The sequence below is a fragment of the Camellia sinensis genome, chromosome 10 (genome assembly GCF_055761805.1).
Source record: "Camellia sinensis isolate YWXY chromosome 10, ASM5576180v1, whole genome shotgun sequence".
Taxonomy (NCBI): Eukaryota; Viridiplantae; Streptophyta; class Magnoliopsida; order Ericales; family Theaceae; genus Camellia; species Camellia sinensis.
This window is the reverse complement of record NC_138970.1, coordinates 74,657,606-74,663,630: the sequence shown is the minus strand read 5'-3', so window position 1 is coordinate 74,663,630 and position 6,025 is coordinate 74,657,606.

Below are 6,025 nucleotides of genomic sequence, written 5' to 3'. Positions count from 1 at the left end.
TCTCAACCTCTTTGTCTTTTCCGGAGGCTTCAACTTGGTCCAAGTATGGGGGCTTGAAGTATTGCCCACTTCTAGTCATGTGGTCCACCTCTTCAGAATACTAGGTATTGTCTGGCAGGTCTTCACCCCAATCCTCGTTAGTATGGGCAAGATGCAGATTATCATCTTCCCACCACATACCTTTGGCAACCGATAAGCAATTGTCCGATTCCGGTTTAATTATTCTCTCAGCATAAACATTCCCCGCAGGGTGTTGAGTTATTCTAGCTTCTTGTTTGTTTTGATCCCTTTCTCTTTCAAACCACTTCAATGTGGCTTCTTGCTGTATATCAGCGGTACACACGGCGCCCAGTTCTTGAGCTAAATTCTTAATATCGATAATCTCCGACAATTTCCCCTTGTCCTCGGCCATTCCGACCACTACAGTAGTTTCCCCTTTCTGCTCTTTCGGCCTCAATTCAGTTCCCTTATCTCTATCGGGTTCATCATTTAACCACCCGGAATTGTCTGTTGACCCGTTCAGATCAAACCAATCAATATGCACATCCCCTTGATCTTGCTCATCAAAGAACTGCAAATTATCTACATCTTTCTCTAGGTCGGCCAGATCATCTGCTCCATGATTTGGGTCATCCTCTCGAACTACACTGACCTCCATCCCAGCCGGCAACACTATTTCTGGCTTAGCGTGATTGATTGGCATAATATAGCAGCACGGGTTGTACACCCCTTCAAATAAGTTCTCAGAGCCCTTGGGCATCGGACTAACATTCTCCACCAAGGCCAACCTTCCTTTATTTACCACTGTCACCACAACTGGTTTAGTTCGGAGTGTAGTTGCGTTCATCATGCACAAGTTCGTGCTCTCAGGGATGAACAACGCCGATTTGGATAGGTGGAAAGGGGTGATATATATACTAGGGTCATAAGGGACGTCCAGGGTATGGACGAGGTTTATATGCCAGGGTGAAGGGACTTGGTTATGTGGTGGGAGAGGATTTGTAGTGACATTGGGTTTTTGGGGAGATGCTATCACCTTATTATCGATGAGATCTTGAATCTCATGACGCAGCCTATAACATTGATCGTGCTGCTGGTGAAAAACATAGTATTTGGCCGGGTTGTGTTTTGGGAGGAGAGAATCGGGCAGTGGGTGTTGTTCTAATGGCTTAAGGTGCCCCTTTCTGATCAGCACCCCTAGGGCTTTGGATAAAGACATATAGAGCAGGGTAAAGACCCTTTGAGATCGGGCCTAGCTGGTTGAGGTTTGTGGATTTGTGTTGGATGTATTGGCAAAAGGGTTGGCAGTTTTGGGTGTGGTGGTGACCATACTCACATCCGAAGGCCGTGCAGAAGTGCTACGACTCATGGTTGCATTGGAACTGCGTGTAAAGGGCCTCTTGGGTTGTTCCTTTTCATCGGCGATCAATCCCTGTTTCATCTCATCTTCGATTTGAACGCCTATCTCGTGGAGCTCAGCGAATGTAAACAATGGAAAGACCATCATCTTCTGCAATAGTTTCCCTTGCAGATTGCGGACCACCATTCTAATTTGATCCTTCTCGGATGGCCTGATAGTCATCATCCAAGCCTTGGCCCTCTACCGAGTTACATAGTTCGAGAAGCCCTTATTTGGCTCCTGACGGGTCGCTTTAAGATCACAGGTTGTGACCTCAATCTGGGTATTGTAGGAGTACTGCGTGATGAAGGCCTCAGCCATTTCCTCTTAACTTCTTTTCATAGAGTCCTCAAGTTTTGCATACTAGATGGTCGCTATACCCAATAGGGCCCGGCCAAAAAGTGACAGCTTCTGAAGTCTAGTAAGATCCATTAGTCGTAGGATATCAGAGAATAACCGCAAATGGACCATGGGATCCCCGGTGCCATCGAACCGGTCTATGTACAACATCTTGAATCTGTCCGGCATAGTTACTGCGGAGTTTGTGTATCCATCCTCAATGTCAAGGATTGAATTCACACCTGTGCCGGCTTGAAGAGCTTTTCTAGCTTGTTGACCTTCAGTGCAGTTTGGTCAACCTCGAATTCAAATGGCGCCTCAGTTTGGTACACTAGTGCCTTGGAGGTTTGCGGTGGGATCGGACCTACTGGAATGCCCAAATTCTCTTGGACATTGACAGTGACTCCAAGCGCTGGAATACCTGTTAGAGGTGCATAGGAAGCAAAAGTCGCTACTTGCAGTGGTTGCTGTTGCTGTAGCCTATTTATCAATTCCACTTCTGGGCTGTAACTTCAGCTTGGCGGGTAGCATCTAGCTGCATGGTTTCAATAGTTTGCTAGAGATGACGGAGCATATCTTCCATTCTAACCGGGGGATGTTGAGCCATCAGGACTGGAAAATACTCTCTTACTGGAGTGGATGTAGAAGACTGAGCTTGGCTGGTCGCAGGCGAAGTAAGAGATGACTGCTGGACTGGCGAATTATACTTAACCCTCCTCCGTTTGGTAACCTATGGGAGTGAAGCAAACACTGGTTGTCTCCTAACAAGGTCCCCGGATCTGTAAAGTCTTCTTACGTGAGTCCAGAGTGCTTGGAGGGTAACAGAACTGTCCAAAGAAATCGTGAAAAACTATCTTGCAAAAAAAAATAAAGCAAAAGAAAGAAAAAATCAGAAACTGCACAGCACCTTGGCTCAGATACTAACAACACGCAGTTGCAATCATAGATGTAGAACTGTACTCAACACTGATTTCTTCCCCCAAAACTGATACCTAAACTTGTAACTGATACATGCATTCCTGTAGAGTTTCACCCTAAAAGCACATAACAGTTAAGTGACAGCCAAAACACCCCTATGATGGGGTAGGGTTACCCTGTCCTAGTTTCGTCAAGAACTAGGGTTCACTACTCAAGCAAAGTAGATTCACACAATCCTGCATTCGGGTAAGCAACCTGTCCTAATTTTGAACAGTCTCTATGGTTTTCGATATGTAACTAGGCCGATTGGTCAAAAGGATACCTCACCAAGACTACCTAATATACCTCCCACATCTAACACCGAGAAGTTAAAGAAGGATCAAACGGTACAGTGGTAGTTCAGATCCAAGGGTTATGTTCCCATCGTGGCAGAGCCCACAACCGGTTAGCCTTTTCGCAAGCTTTTTCAAGCAAGCCTTCGGCAAACCGTTCAGGAATAGCAGATGGCAAACACTGTGACTTAGGCACACCGATGCAAATGCAAATGCAAAGAAACACATAAGTGTAGATAAAATAACATATCATGACTTCGAGTCAAGTTCTCTAAAAAAAATCAACAGTAGAGTCGCCAGAAACTGTGGCTCGCCTTTTTCGCATCCCCTTTCGAAAAGTTTGAAAGAAAGCCCTACAGTTCGGACTCCCGCGATTCTGAATCTAATCTCACAAGTGCAATGTGAAATTGATAAACACCAAAGAGTCCGAATCCGGCAAGTCTTTTGGAAAATTGATTTTTGAGTCAAAATGCCAAAACTGGATTGCTTTGCCAGATACAGAGTCGCCACCTAAATATTTTATTTTGGAAAAATTTAGGAAACCCATGACTTGTGCCAAAGGTCACGTGTCTGTCATCACCAAAGTTGCCTCGACTCAGGAACTTAGGCACGAGTTGGGAAGATCATGAATTAAGCACCCCCGCTCGCCCGATCAAAGATCGGCCTCCACTAATCATGATATAATTTTTTAAAAAACATTATGTGCCCTTGTTCTGATTATTAGACTAGTTTTACTATGTGTTGCCCACAAGCAAATATAGACTAAAATTGCAAGACTTGGAACAATTCAATTATTGTTTGTTTGTGAAAATGGTTTGAGTTTGCCACCTCAAGTAGGCTTAAAGTTTGCGAATTTGCCACCAAACATAGTGGGCTTAAAACTGATTTGCCACTCAACAAAGTGGGCTTAAAATGCACAATCGTTGAATCGGTCTAATTCAAACAACAAGCCTTCATCCACAGGCATTCAAACAGTTTAACAAATAAGCATTTAGCCTAATGGCAAGCACGCTAGTCATGGCAATATTCATACTCATGCAAGTATGCTAAAGCATTAAAACTCACCTAATACTCCAAGCTAAGAAGATATGAGTTAGAAAATATGCATGATTCTTAACTAGACAAGATGCCTAATGCAACACATGCAATATGCAATTAAATAGGCTCGGCTACTAATATGGCATATGAATTGATTAAATAACATGCGGTTTAAACACGTATTTAAAGAATGTATTGAAATGATGATGCAGTTTAAATGATGCGCCGATCCCCGGTGCATGCAATACAAATAAATGGATGCAAGCATAAGGTATGCTAATTGAGACATGACCCTAATATAACCATCAAAACCGATTAAGTAAAAGGGAGAAAGACGTAGGGTTGGAAGACATACACATTATTACATTACGCTCTCACGAAGGAGAGTCTGAATGAATAAAAGCTAACTAACTAACAACTAATTAGGGCTAAGCTAATTAAGCTAATTATTACAAAATCGAATAAATAGCTAAACTAATTAACTAATTATTACATCACTTGAATGAACTAACTAGTAAGCTAATTAATTAAGTCACAACACAAATGTAAGAGAAATAAGCAATTAAAGCCTACAACTACACTGCCACTACTCTGCCTCGAGAAATGGAAGATGCATATGCTCGAATGCCACCCAAAAAGACCTCTGTTTTGCTCTCAAAAGCCTCTGTTTGCAGAGTTCAAAATTTCCAGAACCATTTTGCTTCAACTTACCAAAATTTTGTTGAGGTTTGCATCAGTGGCCAATCGGCCACTGGTAAACACTGCCAGCCATAAAGGTGGCTTGTCGGTCATTTATGGTGCGCTGCCAGCCATGGATGGTGGCCTACCGGCCACCGATGCACTGGATTATCATGCTACAACAGAGTACAAACAAAGCAAAAAGAGGGTATTTCCAAGGATTGTCTACACAATTCACTTCTCCTTTTCATGGATAAATCCAAGGAAAAGTGAACTTAAGCCACAAACCACCAATTCAAGCAATTTCATTGCATTATGGCTTATGATTCAAGATGTGCAAGCTCAATAAATGCAAAACAAGACACTCAAGAACCATCACCCTATCATGCATGATCAAGGGCAATGGAGACGTGGGAAACTTGAGACATTTCATCACTTTGAGTATGAAATGTCCCAATTTTCCTTGTGTTCAATTAACGTCCAATTGAACACACAACACACAAGCTATTATCTTGCTTAATTTTAGTCCCAAATTATTAGTTACTCATTTTATCTTACTAACCATTCTTTAATCCAATTAAGTCCATTGGTGAGAGTTCTCTAAAGAAAAAGGAAGTGTCAACCAAGGGGTGGTTTAAGGCATGAGAGAAGCTTCATGCCGTTGGTAATGAACCCTCAAAAGAGGATTAAACCATTAAGCATGGATGTAGACACGCCCCGAGGGCCTCATGCTTTTACAGTTCGGACTCAAACGTCACGGTTCTAAATCTAATCTCACAATGTGCAATGTGAGATTGATAAATCACCAAAGAGTCCAAATCCGACAAATTGTTTTGCAAAATTGATTTTTAAGAAAGAAGTGACAAAGATGGACTGCTTTGCCAGGTACAGAGTCACCACCTAAATATTTTCTTTTGGGAGAATTTAGGAAACCCAGACTCGTTGCCTAAGGCCACGTGTCCATCATCACCAAAGTTGCCTCGACTCGGGAAGTTGGGTACGATTGGGGAAGGTCATCTATGAGCACCCTCGCTCGCCCGATCCGAAGATCGACCTGTACTAAACATGATATCTTGTTTTTGAAAACACATGCGTTCTTATTCCAGTTAATTAGCTAGAATTTACTATGTGATGTGCACAACACACAAGTATAAACTAGATCGCCTAATTTGGAATAAAGCATCGTATATCCGTTTGTTTGCAAATGGTTTGAAGTTTGCTACTCACAAGTAGGCTAAAACACGGATTTCAATGAATTGTCCCAATTCAAGTAATCTAAACTTCACCCACAGACATTCAGGCAGTTATATCATTTAAGCAA